The sequence below is a fragment of the Arachis hypogaea genome, chromosome 2 (assembly GCF_003086295.3).
Source record: "Arachis hypogaea cultivar Tifrunner chromosome 2, arahy.Tifrunner.gnm2.J5K5, whole genome shotgun sequence".
In the NCBI taxonomy this organism is placed as follows: Eukaryota; Viridiplantae; Streptophyta; class Magnoliopsida; order Fabales; family Fabaceae; genus Arachis; species Arachis hypogaea.
Genome location: NC_092037.1, coordinates 89183649 through 89205399, shown reverse-complemented (window position 1 = coordinate 89205399; position 21751 = coordinate 89183649).

The following is a 21751-nucleotide window of genomic DNA, read 5'->3' as shown; positions in this document are numbered from 1 at the left end:
AACAATCCCCGGCAACGGCGCCAAAAACTTGGTATGCGAAATTGTGATCAATACTTTTCAAAACTCAAATAATCCCTAGTAATGGCCCCAAAAACTTGGTGCTCAATACCATGGCATAAACACAACTTCGCACAACTAATCAGCAAGTGTACTGGGTCGTCCAAGTAATAAACCTTACGCGAGTAAGGGTCGATCCCACAGAGATTGTTGGTATGAAGCAAGCTATGGTCACCTTGTAAATCTTAGTCAGGCAAACTCAAATGGGTATGGTGATATGCGAATAAAACATAAAGATAAAGATAGAGATACTTATGTAATTCATTGGTAGGAATTTCAGATAAGCGTATGAAGATGCCTTCCCTTCCGTCTCTCTGCTTTCCTACTGTCTTCATCCAATCCTTCTTACTCCTTTCCATGGAAAGCTTAAGCAAGGGTTTCACCGTTGTCAGTGGCTACCTCCCATCCTCTCAGTGGAAATGTTCAACGCACCCTGTCACGGCACGGCTATCCATCTGTCGGTTCTCGATCAGGCCAGAATAGAATCCAGTGATTCTTTTGCGTCTGTCACTAACGCCCCGCCCTCAGGAGTTTGAAGCACGTCACAGTCATTCAATCATTGAATCCTACTCAGAATACCACAGACAAGGTTAGACCTTCCGGATTCTCTTGAATGCCGCCATCAGTTCTAGCCTATACCACGAAGATTCCGGTTAAATAATCCAAGAGATATTCACCCAGTCTAAGGTAGAAAGGAGGTGGTTGTCAGTCACACGTTCATAGGTGAGAATGATGATGAGTGTCACGGATCATCACATTCATCAAGTTGAAGAACAAGTGATATCTTAGAACAAGAACAAGCGGAATTGAATAGAAGAACAATAGTAATTGCATTAATACTCGAGGTACAGCAGAGCTCCACACCTTAATCTATGGTGTGTAGAAACTCCACCGTTGAAAATACATAAGAACAAGGTCTAGGCATGGCCGAGTGTCCAGCCTCCCAATGATCTAAGAACTAGATGTCCAAAGATGATCAAAGGATCTAAAATAATCCAAAGATGAAAATACAATAGTAAAAGGTCCTACTTATAGAAAACTAGTAGCCTAGGGTTTACAGAGATGAGTAAATGACATAAAAATCCACTTCCGGGCCCACTTGGTGTGTGCTTGGGCTGAGCAATGAAGCATTTTCGTGTAGAGACTCCTCTTGGAGTTAAACGCCAGCTTTAGTGCCAGTTTGGGCGTTTAACTCCCATTTTGGTGCCAGTTCCGGCGTTTAACGCTGGGATTTCTGAGGGTGACTTTGAACGCCGGTTTGGGCCATCAAATCTTGGGCAAAGTATGGACTATCATATATTGCTGGAAAGCCCAGGATGTCTACTTTCCAACGCCGTTGAGATCGCACCAATTGGGCTTCTGTAGCTCCAGAAAATTCACTTCGAGTGCAGGGAGGTCAGAATCCAACAGCATCTGCAGTCCTTTTCAGTCTCTGAATCAGATTTTTGCTCAGGTCCCTCAATTTCAGCCAGAAAATACCTGAAATCACAGAAAAACACACAAACTCATAGTAAAGTCCAAAAAAGTGAATTTTAACTAAAAACTAATAAAAATATACTAAAAACTAACTAAATCATACTAAAAATATACTAAAAACAATGCCAAAAAGCATACAAATTATCCGCTCATCAGGTTGATCGGAGCATACTGTAAGAACCTAATTTTCTACTCCAAATGTTTCGAGTGAATTTTCGAAAACCTTTTTTCGTAAAATAAATATACACGTATATGTGTTAGATAAATATTAATTTTCTGATGATGAGATATGGTAATTCAAGGATTACCGTTATAATTAATTATTCTACGGAATAATTATTTTTACAAGTTAATCACTACCTCTTTAATTAACTAGATGATGAATTAATTAAAGATATATCATTAGGATTAGCTAGCCATGATTGAAATTCTTACCACACTATTTTTTCCTCTTATAACCGAACCCTTGCCACCTCTACTAGGCCAACCATGATTAAATTCCCTGAACACACTCTATTTTTCTCTCATCACCAAACCCACCATGCATCAACCATGATCGCACCTTTGGTTACGATGCTTAGTTTACCATTAACTCATTTAATAACCATTACACATGTTAATCCTTCACCACAACAACAAAACACCGAAGCCATGCACCCTTACACCCAGTTCCCCTAATAGCCTTTATAAAGTGTGCCTTAAAATGATCTTCAAGAAGAAAAAGAAAGAGAGCGTTGTGAGAGTATAGAAACACCGAAGAAGAAAAAAAGAAAGAAAGAAAGAAAGAGAGCAAGCTAACCAAGAGGAGGGAAGATCGGACACCATGCCATTACCATCGAGTTCTTGCCTTCCCTAGGAGGTTGGGAAGCTTGAATTCCTTCCATCCGTATACTTTCTTGGCTATCAAGAATCTGTTCATAACATGAGGAACTTTAATATCCCTCCCTTCATCAATTCGGTTCAAGTTTTTTTTGTGTAACCTTAATTATGCTTCCTTCTAGCTCAAGCAATTGCTTAACTTTTTTCAATACCAACCTAGCCCCTGAACTCTTAAAATTCAAGGAGGTGAGTTGTAAAACCCGGTTAATTAACGGCTAATTAGCCTATAAATGAGAATTTATTCTAGAAAGCCCAAAATATGATTTTTATGGCTAAATATGATAGAGGAGACTGAGACAAGAATTTTGGTACCAATTTTATAGAAATCGGACCAAGATTGGACCAAACGGGCCAAACCGGGCCAACCAGACCCAAAGTGGGCCCTTGGCCCAACATAACTAAACCAAAACCCTAGTTTTCAGCACTCTCTCTCCTCACAACACTCAAAACACGCTGAAAGTTAGAGAGAATGGGGGAAGAACACTCTCTCAACCTTCTATCTCTCACTTGATCTTCAAACCACCATAACTTTTGATCTAGAGCTCCGATTGCCGCTCCGTTTGTGGCCACGTGTTCACCACGGAGAGCTCTACAAAACCCATACAATTAATCTAGAGGTAAGCCACGTTTTGCTCTTCGAAATTCCAGCCTTGTTTTCGAGTTTTATGAGCAAAAATGTTGAGATTTTGGGCTCTTTGATGTTATAGGACCCAACTCTCTTGAAGGAGAAGGTTAATCTTGTCTCCTTGGACCTTGGGTGTGGTAAAATTCTCAACCCTAGTGTAATTTTGTTGTTCTATGATGTTTGGGTATTGAGATGTTGTGTATGGGTATGATGATTGTGGCTTAGGTTGTGTGTATGTGAATATTGGAGGTTGATTGGTGATTTTGAAAAGCTTGAAAAAGGAATTTGGTGGTGAAAAATCTATTCTTAGAGGTATTGAGGCCTTGAGAGCTTGTGGATAAGTGGTTTGGAAGTGCTCCGGTTGAGCTTGGGAAATCGGCTAAGGTATGGTTTCGGTTTCCCGTATCTAATATGTAATGTGGTAGGAAATACTTAGGCTAGAGGCCCTAAGATAGGCATTGAATTGTTGATGTTGTTGAATTGTTGATATATATGATGTGGTCATATATGTGATGATGATTAATGATGCCTTGATGGTATGATGTATGAGAAATATGCATGTTGTGATATATGCTTGATGATTGGTTATGGTTGAATTGTGGGTTGAACCATGTTGATGGTGAGTATGATATTGATTGTGTACAATGATGATTTAGTGGAATTGATGTTGTTGAGAATTGACATGAGGAAGAGTATATGATATGTCAATATGTTTGAGTTTGAGCCACTTGGGTGAAGTGGGTTAAAATGATGAGATAGTGATTTTGATAAATTGTGGTAAAGTGTCAATGTGTGAGTTGAGGAGGCTTGATGTTGAAATTGATATATTTTGATTGATTTCAAAGAAAAGGGATGAAAATGGCATGTTTTGATTGATTTTGAAAAGAGTTGAATATGGCTTGTTTTGAAAATGGCATGTTGTGGTTTTGTATGAAAAATATGGTTTTTGGGCATATTTTGACGGGACATAACTTGGACTACGGATCTCTGTTTTGTACCAAATCTGTTTAGAAATGAAATTGGATCCGGGATGTCCCTGCCGTTCGAAGAACGGGTGAAAACGATTTAAAATGAGGAAGTTATGACCATCGGAAGATTGGGGGTTGAAATTGTGAATTCTGCAGCTTTTAACTTAGAAAAATTTTTAGCAGAATGACCCCCCGCGCGTAGGCGCACTTGGCGTGTACGCGCCGTTCTTCTCGAAAGCGCCATCCACGCGTGCGAGTGATGTGCGCGGGCGCGCCGATGTGCTGCACCCAATGCCCAGCCATTTTCTAGAGAGTTATGCCAGAACTGTGCCAGTTTTGTGTCTGGGGCACGAGAGTACCCACGCGTACGCGTGGTTGACGCGTGCGCGTCATTTGGCTAGTTTTCAATCCACGCGTTAGCGTGCATGACGCTTACGCATCGATGAGTTTTTGAGGCCATCCACACGTGCGCGTGGAGTGCGCATACACGTGGACCTGTTTTCATCCCAAAGTTGATTTTTGAGTTTTAAAAGCCAAATTTCATACTTCTAAGCCTCCGATCTCACCACTTATATCTTAAATCATTATGATATGTCTAGCTATGAGAAGAAAGGCTAGTGAATGTGGTAACTTGCGAGTGAAGCAAGGGGAAAATGAATGACCAATGAGGATCAAGCATGATTATGTGAGATGCGGAGGATGGTGGTGGAAGTGCTTGTTATGCCATAGGCCGAAAGGCTGTAATTGTTAATGAAACGGCTGGTTATGGATTTAACCGTGAGCCAGATGGCTGGATTATTTCCGTGTTACGGCGGAGCGATGATTATGGCTATGTATACATGCATATATATATGCTGTTGAATGAATTGTGAATGTTGCACTTCCATTATCGGAGATGAGAGTTTTCCTAGGAGAAAGCAGTGGCTAGCCACCATGTGCTTCAAGTCGAGACTTGAAGCTCTTTTGACCCTATGTCGTCAGGGTGGCCAGGCACTGTGAAATTCCTGGACAAGCTCACCCCCAAAAATATTCACCAGTGGTGGTGATGGATAAATATTCACCAGTGATGGTGATGGATAAATATTCACCAGTGAGGGTGATGGATATGGATCATGATTATGATCAAGTTATACTGAGCATGACTCAAGTTGGGGAGACATTTCAGAGGGACAGTCCAATGGTTAACTGCCAGGACTTGTCAGGTTGGCTCTATAACCGACAGATGATATCATCAGCCACTAGGGACAGGCATTCATCATATGCATACTATATGAATTGTTTGAGATTGCCTATTTGACTGCATATTACTTGCTAACTGTCTAACTGCCTTAATTGTCCCTATTTGTATATTTCTTGTTTGATATAACTGTGTTTGCTACATTATACTCCTGCTGGTGGTTAGGAGGTTTGAAGGAATTGGAAAGGGAAGTATTAGTTAGACTGAAGTATTCTTAGTCAGATGCCCTTTATGGTTTAGCTTGTTTATAAGCTTTGATATTATCTGGAGGAAGTTCTAGGATTGCCTTCGGCTTTCCTCTATTATTATGTATTATATATGTGGAAGCTGTTACCATGCTGGGGACCTCTGGTTCTCACCCATGCGGATTTTGTGGTTTTCAAATGCAGGACGTGAGGTTTCCCACTGAGGCATGCTGGAGACTTCTAGATTTGCGAAGATCATTTGTTCTCAGGGCTATGTTTTGGTTTATATGTTTTGTTTAGATACTTTTATCTCCATTAAATAATACAAACTGTGATGACTCCTCTTATGGGAGATTTTGGAGAATAAGTTTTATGTGTTTGTGTCCCTTTGGGTTTCCTTTGGGGTTTTCCTTATTTTTAACATATGTATATATTGCTATGCTCGGACCGGTTATCTTCGCAGCCGAATCTTGAGTCTTGATATTCCTGTTTTTGACACTCCTTTGTATATATATAATCACGCGTTGGTTATCCTTGTTCGTTACGTTATCGATCGGAGTGTTGCGCTTTCGAGATGCGATTTTTGTTTACCCCTTTTTTCTACAAAGGCTCCTAGTTATAATCAATCATTCATACTACTATACGTACTAAATTTTTATTTTAGAGGTCGTAATACCTTGCCATTTCTGAATTATGACTTAAGCATAAGACTCTGTATGGTAGGGTGTTACATTATGGTATCAGAGCAGTTCGTTCCTGTAGAGTCTGAGGGATGGACTGACTATGCTTCTGTGCATTCTCTGTGTGTGTGTTATGTGCTATTAGTATATCTGCTTGATATATTTGGCATAAACGCTCATGAGCATGCATTTGGGACTTTGAAGCACTAGACTTCCGATATTGAGACTGATCAACTTAATATCAATTGTTTGGTGTGTATAGGAACCAGATGGCGCCTCGTGGATGCGGTAGAGATAGTGCGAGAGGTCGTACGAATGCTCATGCACCGGAGAATAACCCTAATGACCCGGTGAACTTTATGACTGCGTTGGAGCACATGGCTGCTGCTATGCAAGCCACTGCTGAGGCTCTTGGTCAACAGATGAACAACCATGGTAATGATGGAGGTGGAGTTCAGGGCCTGATGACGCTGGCAAACTTTTTGAAGGTTAATCCACCTAAGTTCAAGGGAACTACTAGTCCGACTGAGGCTGATACATGGTTTCAGGCTATAGAGCGAGCACTACAAGCACAAGTGGTACCTGAAGGGCAGCGTGTCGAGTTTGCTACCTATATGCTCACAGGTGAAGCGTCGCATTGGTGGCAAGGTATCCGACGTCTTCTACAGCAGGGTGATGACTATATCACTTGGAATGTCTTCCAAGAGGAATTCTATAAGAAGTACTTTCCGACTTCTGCTAGGACGGCTAAGGAACTTGAATTGTTACAGCTGAAGCAGGGTACTATGTCCATATCAGAGTATACTGACAAGTTTGAGGAGCTGTTCAGGTTCTCTCGTATGTGCCAAGGGACTCCGATGGAATATGAGGAATGGAAGTGTGTTAAATATGAAGGAGGACTCCGGAGCGATATTTTCAGTTCAGTGGGACCAATGGAGATTATGACTTTCTCCGAATTAGTGAACAAGTGTAGGGTTGCTGAAGAGTGTGTGAAAAGGGCAATTACTGAGAAAGAGAGTCACAAAGGATCATTCCTACAGAACCGAGGGAAGAGCTTTGCACCTAGAGGTCCGTCTTTCAAGAGGGGAAGCTCTTTCAAGAGGCCCAACAACAACAACTCCCAAGGAAAAAGGTATGGGAAGCAGCCTCAGAATGATCAAGCTTGTACTAGGTGTGGAAGTCACCATCCGAGAGCACCATGTAAGGCCGGATGGGGTTTGTGCTACAATTGTGGAAAGGTAGGGCATAAAGCCGCAAATTGTCCTGAGAAGCAGAAACAAGGTGCTGAGAAAGCACAACAGACTGGTCGGGTGTTCACCACTTCAGCTGTAGGAGCTGAGGGATCTGAGACACTCATTAGAGGTAACTATGAAATGGCTGGTCAAACTTTAAATGCTTTATTTGATTCAGGAGCATCGCATTCATTCATTGCATTTGAGAAAGCCCATGAGTTAGGATTGAAGATCGTAACCTTAGGTTATGATCTAAGAGTGTATAATGCTACCCATGAAGCCATGGTAACTAGGTTAGGATGCCTGGAAGTTTCCTTTAGGTTCAAGCAGTGTGATTTTATTCATAATTTAGTCTGCTTGCCGATGATCGGTCTTGATCTTATCTTGGGATTGGACTGGTTATCTAAGAACCATGTTCTGCTAGATTGTTCTACAAAGTCGATGCACTTTATGCCGGAAGATACTGAAGGGCCGGTCGTGGTGAATAATTATTACTTGAATTCGATGATGGTGAACTGTTTCGGAACCTAATGACAGGGTATCATGTTGTTAACCGCGGGCGTTTCGGGTGATGATCAAAGGTTGGAACAGATTCCGGTTGTGTGTGAGTTTCCGGAAGTGTTTCCCGATGATATTGATGAGTTTCCACCTAACCGAGAGGTTGAGTTTGCTATTGAATTGGTGCCCGGGGTGGGACCAATCTCAAGTGCTCCTTATAAGATGTCACCGTTAGAGATGAACGAGCTAAAGTCTCAGTTAAAGGATTTGTTGGGAAAGAATTTTATACGACCAAGTGTCTCTCCGTGGGGTGCTCCAGTGTTACTGGTGAAGAAGAAGGATGGGAGTATGCGGCTCTGTGTGGATTACAGGCAGCTGAACCAGGTTACAATAAAGAATAAGTACCATTTGTCGAGAATTGATGATCTCATGGATCAGTTACAAGGAGCTGGAGTTTTCTCCAAGATCGATTTGCGAACCGGTTATCACCAGATAAGGGTGAGGGGTGAGGATATCCTTAAGACCGCTTTCAGGACTCGTTATGGTCATTACGAGTATACTGTAATGTCTTTCGGGTTGACGAACGCTCCTGCAGTGTTTATGGACTACATGAATAGAGTTTTCCATCGTTTTTGGATAAATTCGTTGTTGTCTTCATTGATGACATACTGATTTATTCCAAGACTGAAGAAGAGCATGCGGAACACTTGAGGACCGTGTTGCAGATTCTAAAGGAGAAGAAACTTTATGCAAAACAGTCTAAGTGCGAGTTTTGGAAGAGTGAGGTGAAGTTTTTGGGTCACGTGGTGAGTAAGAAGGGAATAGTCATAGATCCAACTAAGGTGGAGGCTGTGATGGATTGGAAGCAACCAACCACCATAACAGAGATAAGGATTTTTCTGGGTTTAGATGGCTATTACCGAAGGTTTATCAAGGGCTTTTCACAGATAGCTTTGCCAATGACAAAGTTAACCCGCAAAAACACTCCGTTTGTTTGGACTCCTGAGTGCGAGGAGAGCTTTCAGACATTGAAGAAAAAGTTGACCACTGCACCTGTGTTAGTGTTACCCGAGCCGAATGAGCCATTTGAGGTGTATTGTGATGCCTCATTAAAGGGTCTAGGGTGCGTGCTGATGCAGCATCATAATGTGGTGGCGTATGCCTCACGACAGTTGAGACCGCATGAAGTGAATTATCCTACACACGATTTGGAACTCGCTGCGGTTGTGTTTGCCTTGAAGGTGTGGAGGCATTACCTCTATGGGGTTAAGTTCCAAGTTTCATCTGATCAGAAAGAGCTTAATATGAGGCAGAGAAGGTGGATGGAATTGTTGAAGGACTACGACTTTGAGTTGCATTACCATCCGGAAAAGGCGAACGTAGTGGCGGATGCGTTAAGTCGGAAGTTGTTATATGCGGCTTGGATGATGCTTCAAGAGGAGAAGTTGCTCAAGGGATTTGAGAGTCTGAAAATTGGTGCTCGAGAAGTATCTGAAACTTTGTGTTTGAGCCGATTAGAGATCTCAAGTGATTTTAAGTCCGAACTCCTAAAGGCTCATCAAAATGATGAAGCGTTATGGAAGGTGTTACCGGCTATTGAGCAAGGAAAACAATGGATAGTGTCGGAAGAAAAAGATGGGTTATGGAGATTCAAGGGTAGGATCATTGTGCCGGATGTTGGCACTTTGAGGCAAGATATTTTAAAGGAGGCACACAAAAGCGGATTCTCCATTCACCCGGGAAGTACTAAGATGTACCATGATTTAAAGGCAATGTTCTGGTCGCCGGGTATGAAGAATGATGTGGCGGAATATGTTTCAAAGTGCTTAACTTGTCAAAAGGTAAAGATTGAACATCAAAGACCTTCCGGGATGTTACAACCTTTAGAGATTACACAATGGAAGTGGGAAAGTATTGCAATGGACTTTGTGTCGGGATTGCCAAGGACTAGGGCTGGTTTTGATGCTATTTGGGTGATTGTGGACCGACTGACGAAGTCAGCTCACTTTTTGCCCATTCGGATTACTTACACCATTGAGGAGCTAGCACGGTTATACATAAAAAAGATTGTGAGACTTCATGGTGTATTGATGATTAGATTTTTGACGGTTTAGAATTTCTCAAATAAAATCTCGTCGAAGTATAGTTTCTAAACCAAGCAATAATCCTTTCATACAAAAAGTTGTTTGTCACTAAAACAAACCCCTAAATTTATAAACCGAAGTATTCAAACCTCGGGTCGTTCTCCCTAGGAATTGTAATGAAGTGTTTTGTTATTGGTTTGAGTTGTTTTGGGGTTTTGGATAAGAGGCATGAAAGTAAATGGCAATGAAAATAAACTAACAACTATAAAAGGCTCTTGGCAAGATATGAGAACTAGAAGTCCTATCCTAGTTATCCTTCTCAATTGTGATGAGAATTGTTCATTGCTACCACTTAGTTAACCCTTACTAAATAAAGGAAATTCAAGTGGATGAATTGACTTGAGCCACAAGTCCTAGCCAACTCCCAAGGAAAGACTAGCTTTAGTGCACTCCAAACCAATTAGCGATCTCTCCAATTATCAATCAACAAAGGAATTAGACAACTCAAGTGTCACTAATTACTCTACCTAGGCCAAGAGGAACAAAATCTACACTAAAACTAAAAGAGACATTTCAACAAACACATAAAGTGCAATAGAAGTAAACATTATTAAATGCAAGAATTAAAGAGAGATCTAACTACAAAGGTAAGAGATCAACAATAGAAAAGCAAAGAAGAACAATTATTATGAATTACCTCTTATTGAATTGAAGAAAATTGAAGGAACAATACTAGATCTACAACAAATTGTAAGAACAACATAAAGGAAATTGCAACAAAAGAGTAGAAGAAGAATGAATCTAACAACAAGGAATTGAAATGTAGAAGTAGAAGAAAGCAAAGATTAAAACCTAGATCTAAGAACTAATCCTAATCCTAATCCTAATTCTAGAGAGAAGTGAGAGCTTCTCTCTCTAGAAACTACTTCTAAACTAATCCTAATGAGTGTGAATGAATGGAATCCCCTTTTCTCTTCAATCCTTGGCTTTAAATAGCATCTTTTGCACCAAAGTTGGTTGCAATTGGGCCCCACAACTCTTCAGAATTCGTTGGTTGCGAATTCATTAAAAAATCATAAACCACCACCGACGCGTACGCGCACAGCACGCGTACGCGTCCATGGGGTGATTCGCAGGTGCGCGCAAGCGCCAGGTGCGCGCACGCGTCCATGGACGAGTTCAACTTCTTTGACTTTTCATGATTTCTCCACTTTGCATGCTTTCCCTCTTCACTCCTTTGATCCATTCCTAGCCTTTTCAATCTGAAATCACTAACAAACATATCAAGGCATCTAGTGGAATCAAAGGGAGATTAAAACCATCAAAGTAAGGGTTGAAAAGCATGTTTTCACATCTAAGCACAAATAAGGAGACAATCACAAAACTATGCTAATTCAATGGATAAATGAGGGTAAAAGGTATTAAAAGCTCTTAAAATCAATGCATGATAAACCGTCAAAATGTGGTTTATCATGTACCTTCTACTATAATCTCTGATAGAGATCCTCGTTTCACTTCAAGGTTTTGGGGTGCATTTCAGAAAGCTTTTGGAACCCGATTAAGCTTGAGCACGGCTTACCATCCTCAAACAGATGGTCAATCCGAGAGGACGATCCAAACACTAGAGGATATGTTGAGAGCTTGTGTTTTGGACCAACCGGTGAGTTGGGATTGGTATATGCCATTAGTGGAGTTTGCATACAATAATAGTTATCATGCGAGCATCGGAATGGCTCCGCTATGAGGCCTTGTATGGGAAGAAATGTCAATCTCCGCTATGTTGGTATGAAGCTGGAGAGAAAAGCTTGTTAGGGCCGGAAATGATAGCTGAGACTACTGAACAAGTCAAGAAAATCCGTGATAGGATGCTTAAGTCGCAGAGTCATCAAAAGAATTATGTCGATCAGAGGCGGAAGCCCTTAGAATTTAAGGAAGGAGACCATGTTTTCCTTAAGGTTACTCCGACCACGGGAGTAGGTAGGGCGATTAAGGCAAAGAAGTTGAATCCTAGATACATTGGTCCATTTTAGATCCTGGAGAGGATTGGACCGGTGGCGTATCGGATGGCTCTACCACCTCATCTTTCGAATCTGCACGACGTGTTTCATGTGTCGCAGCTTCGGAAGTACACTCCTGATGCTAGCCATGTGTTAGAACCTGAGTCGGTTCAGTTAAGGGAAGATTTGACGCTTCCAGTGGCTCCAGTCAGAATTCATGATACTAGTGTCAAACGGTTGCGTGGAAAAGAGGTTTCATTAGTCAAAGTGGCATGGAGTCGAGGCGGTGTTGAGGAACACACTTGGGAACTTGAGTCGGAGATGCGAACGGAATATCCACATTTATTCCCAGGTAATTGCATTTGAATTTTGTGGGCAAAATCCCCAATTAGGTGGGTAGAATGTAAAACCTGGTTAATTAACGGCTAATTAGCCTATAAATGAGAATTTATTCTAGAAAGCCCAAAATGTGATTTTTGTGGCTAAATATGATAGAGGAGACTGAAACAAGAATTTCGGTACCAATTTTATAGAAATCGGACCAAGATTGGACCGAACGGGCCAAACCGGGCCAACCGAACCCAAAGCGGGCCCTTGGCCCAACATAACTAAACCAAAACCCTAGTTTTCAGCACTCTCTCTCCTCACAACACTCAAAACACGCTGAAAGTTAGAGAGAATGGGGGAAGAACACTCTCTCAACCTTCTATCTCTCATTTGATCTTCAAACCACCATAACTTTTGATCTAGAGTTCCGATTGCCGCTCCGTTTATGGCCACGCGTTCACCGCGAAGAGCTCTACAAAACCCATACAATTAATCTTAAGGTAAGCCACGTTTTGCTTTTCGAAATTCCAGCCTTGTTTTCGAGTTTTATGAGCAAAAATGTTGAGATTTTGGGCTCTTTGATGTTATAGGACCCAACTCTCTTGAAGGAGAAGGTTAATCTTGTCTCCTTGGACCTTGGGTGTGGTAAGATTCTCAACCCTAGTGTAATTTTGTTGTTTGTTGTGTATGGGTATGATGATTGTGGCTTAGGTTGTGTGTATGTGAATATTGGAGGTTGATTGGTGATTTTGAAAAGCTTGAAAAAGGGATTTGGTGGTGAAAAATCTGTTCTTGGAGGTATTGAGGCCTTGAGAGCTTGTGGATAAGTGGTTTGGAAGTGCTCCGGTTGAGCTTGGGAAATCGGCTAAGGTATGGTTTCGGTTTCCCGTATCTAATATGTAATGTAGTAGGAAATACTTAGGCTAGAGGCCCTAAGATAGGCATTGAATTGTTGATGTTATTGAATTATTGATATATATGATGTGGTCATATATGTGATGATGATTAATGATGCCTTGATGGTATGATGTATGAGAAATATGCATGTTGTGATATATGCTTGATGATTGGTTATGGTTGAATTGTGGGTTGAACCATGTTGATGGTGAGTATGATATTGATTGTGTACAATGATAATTTAGTGGAATTGATGTTGTTGAGAATTGACATGAGGAAGAGCATATGATATGTCAATATGTTTGAGTTTGAGCCACTTGGGTGAAGTGGGTTAAAATGATGAGATAGTGATTTTGATAAATTGTGGTAAAGTGTCAATGTGTGAGTTGAGGAGGCTTGATGTTGAAATTGATATATTTTGATTGATTTCAAAGAAAAGGGATGAAAATGACATGTTTTGATTGATTTTGAAAAGAGTTGAATATGGCTTGTTTTGAAAATGGCATGTTGTGGTTTTGTATGAAAAACATGGTTTTTGGACATATTTTGACGGGACATAACTTGGACTACGGATCTCTGTTTTGCACCAAATCTGTTTAAAAATGAAATTGGATCTCGGATGTCCCTGCCGTTCGAAGAACGGGTGAAAAACGATTTAAAATGAGGAAGTTATGTCCGTCGGAAGATTGGGGGTTGAAACTGTGAATTCTGCAGCTTTTAACTTAGAAATATTTTTAGCAGAATGACCCCCCGCGCGTAGGCGCACTTGGCGCGTACGCGCCGTTCTTCTCGAAAGCGCCATCCACACGTACGCGTGATGTGCGCGGGCGCGCCGATGTGCTGCACCCAATGCCCAGCCATTTTCCAGAGAGTTATGCCAGAACTATGCCAGTTTTGTGCCTGGGGCACGAGAGTACCCACGCGTACGCGTGGTTGACGCGTGCACGTCGTTTGGCTAGTTTTCAATCCACGCATTAGCGTGCATGACGCTTACGCGTCGATGAGTTTTCGAGGCCATCCACGCGTGCGCGTGGAGTGCGCGTACGCGTGGACCTGTTTTCATCCCAAAGTTGATTTTTGAGTTTTAAAAGCCAAATTTCATACTTCTAAGCCTCCGATCTCACCACTTATATCTTAAATCATTATGATATGTCTAGCTATGAGAAGAAAGGCTAGTGAATGTGGTAACTTGCGAGTGAAGCAAGGGGAAAATGAATGACCAATGAGGATCAAGCATGATTATGTGAGATGCGGAGGATGGTGGTGGAAGTGCTTGTTATGCCATAGGCCGAAAGGCTATAATTGTTAATGAAACGGCTGGTTATGGATTTAACCGTGAGCCGGATGGCTAGATTATTTCCGTGTTACGGCGGAGCCATGATTATGGCTATGTATACATGCATATATATATATGTTGTTGAATGAATTGTGAATGTTGCACTTCCATTATCGGAGATGAGAGTTTCCCTGGGAGAAAGCAGTGGCTAGCCACCATGTGCTCCAGGTCGAGACTTGAAGCTCTTTTAACCCTATGTCGTCAGGGTGGCCAGGCACTGTGAAATTCCCGAACGAGCTCACCCCCAAAAATATTCACCAATGGTGGTGATGGATAAATATTCACCAGTGATGGTGATGGATAAATATTCACCAGTGAGGGTGATGGATATGGATCATGATTATGATCAAGTTATACTGAGCATGACTCAAGTTGGGGAGACACAACAGAGGGACAGTCCAATGGTTAACTGCCAGGACTTGTCGGGTTGGCTCTATAACCGACAGATGATATCATCAGCCACTAGGGACAGGCATTCATCATATGCATACTATATGAATTGTTTGAGATTTCCTATTTGACTGCATATTACTTGCTAATTGTCTAACTGCCTTAATTGTCCCTATTTGTATATTTCTTGTCTGATATAACTGTGTTTGCTGCATTATACTCCTGCTGGTGGTTGGGAGGTTTGAAGGAATTGGAAAGGGAAGTATTAGTTAGACTGAAGTATCCTTAGTCAGATGCCCTTTATGGTTTAGCTTGTTTATAAGCTTTGATATTATCTGGAGGAAGTTCTAGGATTGCCTTCGGCTTTCCTCTATTATTATGTATTATATATGTGGAAGCTGTTACCATGTTGGGGACCTCTGGTTCTCACCCATGCGGATTTTGTGGTTTTCAGATGCAGGACGTGAGGTTTCCCGCTGAGGCATGCTGGAGACTTCTAGATTTGCGAAGATCCTTTGTTCTCGGGGCTATGTTTTGGTTTATATGTTTTGTTTAGATACTTTTATCTCCATTAAATAATACAAAGCGTGATGACTCCTCTTATGGGAGATTTTGGAGAATAAGTTTTATGTGTTTGTGTCCCTTTGGGTTTCCTTTGGAGTTTTCCTTATTTTTAACATATGTATATATTGCTATGCTCGGACCGGTTATCTTCGCAGCTGGATCTTGAGTCTTGATATTCCTGTTTTTGACACTCCTTTGTATATATATAATCACGCGTTGGTTATTCTTGTTCGTTACGTTATCGATCGGAGTGTTGCGCTTTTGAAATGCGATTTTTGTTTACCCCTTTTTTCTACAAAGGCTCCTAGTTATAATCAATCATTCATACTACTATACGTACTAAATTTTTATTTTAGAGGTCGTAATACCTTGCCATCTCTGAATTATGACTTAAACATAAGACTCTGTATGGTAGGGTGTTACATGAGTGCTTCATCTTCTTCCCTCATGTGATCATGAATTTAGCCCTTAAGGCCATGATGATGATAAGAATTGAATTGAGATGCTTTAGGTGTGTAACCGAGAAGACAGTTTGGAGACAAAGTTCATCGAATATTGACATCAAACAAGCATGGGATAGGATAGATAGAATGTCATGTTTTCTGCTGTGTTTGCTTGTGATGATTGATGGTTCATTACATTTTATTAATGAAAAGTGCATTTTAATTCTGTTTTGACATGATGCAGAAAGTGAATGTTTAATTATGTATATGCACTTGTAAAAATGTGAATTGATAATTCTGAGTTCTTGGGGCTGTACTAAACATTCTTAAAACTTTGCTTAATCAAAAGGAAGATAAAATTATGGTTTTAGAAGAATTATAACCGTAGATATAAAATTTGGTATATGAGGTTGTTAAATTGCTTGATGCAGAATTTTTGCATGTTTGGCAGTAACTTGGAACGAACTCTAGGAGCAAACTAGACCACCGTTTTGGATAAAATTATTTTTATGTAAAAACTTGGTGTGTCTTGAATGTTGCTTTAAAATTTTAGAACTTATTGATCTGTAGATTGAGAGGAATGGATTTTTGAAAATTATTGGTCTCTGCAGAATAGTCTATTCTCTTGCTGCCAAAGCATCAACTTCCAACCAACTTAACTTTTGATTCTGATAAGTGATTAAGTTGAGACCAATAGCAATTTAAAACTTTGTTTGTCTATAACACCCAATTTGAATTTCAAACCAGTGCCATGTTTGACAAAATAAATATGCAGATGGGGAGATGACTAGCTCACTAACTTTTAATAGCTTTCTCTAAAACAGGACTACGTTCCCAGCGGTATATCTTTTTTATGTGACCTGATATTGATCTAAAATTTGGTATGTTTGAAAGCTAAGCCAGTCTCCTTTGATGCCACTAATTTTGAAGGACAATTGCTCAGAATTAGATTTTTCATGAATTTATTAAAATCACTGCTCTCTATTATATATATATATATATATATATATATATATATATATATATATATATATATATATATATATATATATATATATATATATATATATATTTTAAATGATGGCATAACTTCAAAAATTGTTACAAAAATCCATTCAGATCGGATTGCCTCAACACCAGTTTTAAATTAATTAAGGCTTTGGACTTACAGAATTACCTTGTATATGTAAAGTCTCGTACGTGTGTTTTTCATAATATATATGTGCCTTAGAAAGTCAATAGGTTTTGAATTGGTGATATGTATATAGCAATCACTGTGTTGCATGCATAATTATAGGTATAGGCATCGAAACCAGGCATAAAGGGCATCGTCATAAACTTCAGTCTGTCATGGAGCGTGAATATAAAATTTGCACAATTCCGAGTCCATTCGTTATATTAATTATTAAATAGAAAAATTAATTGCCAGTAGGACGTTAGACTAAATATTCTAAGAAGACACTAGAAGTACATGTTCGAATTTAAAGTAGGCCCTAAGATACCAAGAAGCAACAGCAAAAGTAAATTATGCTGAAATGAAATGTGAATATTCTAGGAAAGACTAGAATTAATTATATAAATTTGTGGTAGCCCAAATAGACCCAGAGCGAACTGTCTAGTGAGAAGAGGTGAGGTTCACTCTGACGGAATCAGAGCAGATTGTCTGGTGAGAAGGAGGAACGTGGGGTAGGGATGCTTACTGGAAAAGTTATTTCTCTTCTAGACGCATACTGTCGAGTTGCATTATTGACTGAGTTGAGAAACCATATCTGAGCGTAACCTCAGGTAACATTAGGCTACAGATAGACAACCAACGCTTGAGCTCATGGTCTGCCCTAGGGACAGGCATGCATCATGTTGGTTGCACATTTGTAAATTAATTGTGTTTGATATTGTAATTACTTTAAGTGTATGTGTTTGTTTTTTGTTATATATAAAATGAACATGTTACTCGGCTCTTTTCTTTTTACTTTCCATTTGACGATAACGTAAAAACCAAGACCCTATGATTCCTTTCACCATGTTGGAAACCTTAGGTTCTCACCATTCTTTTCTTTTCTTTTTCTCCTCCCTAGACGGGATCAGTGGTGATCTTCTTCGAGATTTTATGTACGTACACGAGGCTGATCCAGATCTTGCTCAGCATTTTTTGATTCCCGCAATATAGGTTGAACTGATGCCAGATGACCCATAGGGGCACCATGTTGTAACTTCTCAGGCCGCACACTCTGAGCCTGCAGTGGCTGGACCTTCTGATGTACCACCCACCTGGGTTGAGCAGTTTGAAGCAGATTTAGAGTTTGATGAGGAGTATATTCTCGAGGAGGTTGGACCAGTAATCAAGGAGTTGTTTGGAGACCATCCAGGAGTTTGATGTAGCTAACCTTCTGTTTCTTTTAGAGAGCATCTCTGGTGGGTGCCACTACTTGTCGACTTTCAGACGTGTTGTGGTCTGTCTTGGGGCTTGGCGGTGCTTGTATGGACCTACCATTCTCTGTGCTCTGTAGCACACTGAGGCATGACAGACATAGCTGGTTGTACTCTGCTGTTGATGTCTTGGATATACTAGAGATTTCTGCAGTGGTGTCCACCTGACCGACAGGTTTACATGTATCTTGTGGCAGCAAGGTAACCATCCTTTATGGTTTGCTTGTGTTCAAAACTTCTAACTCATTATGATGTTCCATAAATTGAATTCGTGTTATTCTTGCAACATGAGGCGAACATGCTCATCGCCATGGACTCAAAACAGACAAAATTGAAAAACTCTATTTCTGACAATACTAGCAACCTATATCCCACCCTTCTGATCTTCTTTCTCCCCAAACCACCAAGGTTACTCAATATCAGACTCTTCAACTCGAAAAAGGAACTTACTTGCCAAGTGCACAACAGTAACGAATTATCACACTCGAATATCACCCTATCGTCACCGTTTCTCATACGACAATTGGGATACACACCAACAACCACATATCCGCTACTACTTGACATTTTTGCCTATTTTTTGAAGAAAAATGGAGGAGAGGAAGATATGAAATATATGTGAAAAATACCAAGGGTTTCACATCCTTTTATAACTGTTAAAAATTTGTCTTATTATATTTTGTTTATAGTGTAAATGAGATAATTTTACACGTATTTTATTTACATTGTAAACGAGATATACATATATTATTCAGTCTGTCTTATCTCGTTTATAGTATAAATGAGATACGTGTAAAATTATCTCATTTACACTGTAAACGAGATAAGACATGCTACGTATTTTCGTAATTATTTTACTAATTATTTATTTCAGTAAATAAAATATTTTTTATTTATTTAAAAAAATCCTGGGAAAATCATCCATGGAAAAGCTTCAATGACAATTACAGAATAAAAATCCTCTCAGCCCTGAAGTCGCTGCCGAACAGCACCTTCGCGGAGGCGCGTCACTTTCTCTCCCTCTCTTCCTCATAGCAATTTCTCTTCTCGGCACGACCCTCCCTTCCTCATCGCACTTCCCTCTTCTCGGCGCGGACCCCTTACTCATCGTTTCTCTCCCTCCCTTCCTAGTCATCCTCCACGCACAGCCGTGTCTCTCCATGCACCAGCAGTTGCGGTTGTTTCTCACCCACCTTAGGCTACGGCTCTTCCACGGCTCCACGCACAGCAACGGTCGTCCTCAAGAATGGAGCCTCTAAGTCAGGTTAGTTCAATTTTTGATTCAATTACTGGTAAATCTATTTTGTTGTTGATTTGTTGTTATTGATTATTGTTCAACCTATTGAGTATTTATTGTTGCTAGAAACTTGTAAATTGTTATTAAGAATTTGTTCAATCTATTTTATTTTGTTGTTGGAAACTTCTGTTGAGTATTTGTTGTTGCTGGAAGTTCTTGAGGAGCTCATTGAGGATTTAGAGAAGTTGGAATTAGATATAGTCAAGTTTCGATTAATAATGTGTTTTATTATCTTTGAATAACTTTTAATCTAATTTTTATTTATAAATATTATTTGTTATGATTGTTTCTTGTTTTATATATTTTGTAAAAATTACACTCACTCCTGATTCTAATAAAGAAGATTTTAGTGTTGAGTCTGATTGAGTACATCTTATCATGGTTCCAATTCTTCTTTTTGATATTAGAATGTATAACTGATTTTTTTTAATATTGTACCATTAAGATGAGCTATGTTCTCATGTTTTTCTACTGGTGTTATATTATTATTATTATTATTATTATTATTATTATTATTATTATTATTATTATTATTATTATTATTATTATTATTATTATTAATTGCCTTTTAATTTTAGGTTAGTTTGCTTAAAGATGTTTTGTTGTTTTGCTAGAAAAAACACTAAAACGTGATTGTCTTTTGTTGTATTGACTATTGAATTTTTGATAACTTTAATTCTCTTATTGTAATTTTTTTTGTATTGACTATTAAACTTTTTATGATTTTAATTATTTTATTGTAATTTTTTGTCGTCAAATTTTATTGTATCAAGACTTTTGTTAGTTATTGACTTATTGTATTGTATGATTTTAATATTATGATTTTATGGAATAATAGGACAGATTTTTATTTGAATTAATTAAAAAAATCGAACAAAATCAAATTTTAATTAATTTGGTTTGGTTCGAATGATTTCAACAAAAAAAAATAAAACCAAACTAAACCGTAATTTTAATAAACAATCATATTGAATGATTTTTTTTTTTTTTAAATAACCGAACTAAAAACGTTCTTAATTGAAAGTGCCATTGTCGTTAATAAAAATGAGACTTCTGGGGCCGGGTCACAATTATTAAGATTAGGGAGAGTAGCATCCTCATAAACAGGCCTTTTATTACCATGCTTAACATTAAATACTCGCTAAATAACAAATTCACACCATTCCATGAAGAATTATCTATGCCACGTGTAACGAATATATTTATGGGTCAAAGGATATTTTTTTATTTAAATTAAATAAATATAAAATTTACGAAAATATATCAAATACAATATAATTATATAAATATACAAGGTGATTTTTTTCAAATTCATAGTAATTTTGTGGGTGATTTATCCTTGTTTAGATCACAACCATTAATCAAGAAAAATTTTCAAAGATACATTAATTGATGAAGTATAAAAGTCAAAGCTCATAATGAACCTATAACATAAATATACCACATCCTAATGTATGAATAATTGTTATATATAAATACGGTATAATGTGGGTGAGAATTAAGATGGATTTAAGGATGGGTTTTTTTATTTTTTTTACTTTCATGTTTTTGTTAGTCCAACCTAAAAAGAGTAAAGCTTAAAAATTAAGTCTAATAGTTATGGAGTAGTAAGGAACATAAAAGCTAGAATCTAACCACTCTTTAAATTTTTAAATATTATAATATTAAATTAGTCAATTAATTTTATAATTTTTCTCTTAGATTATTTTATAATTTCAATTTTGATATGATTTCAAATTTTATATGTTTAATTTATCCTTTTAATTTTATCTAAATTTTCAAAGGTTAATAATTAAATTAGTCCTTTAAAGATGAGATATTTGTTAAATTCGTCTCTGAAAAATTTTATAATTAAACGGGTCTTTTAAAAATTATGAATGAAGTATATTTGTTCTTTAGTTAATCTATTAACAAATTTCTGTCAATTATTGATGATATAAAATGTTAATGATAGCATACATAATATCTAATTAAACATTGACCAAATATATTTATAAAAATTTATTAATTTAATAGTTCGATCATATTGAAAATAGGGTTTATGTTTGGAAAAAAGAATTAAATTAATATATTTTCATAAACATATTAATTAGTGTTTAATTAGACATGTCAAGTATCATGTATATAACGTTTTACAATCTCAATCATTAAC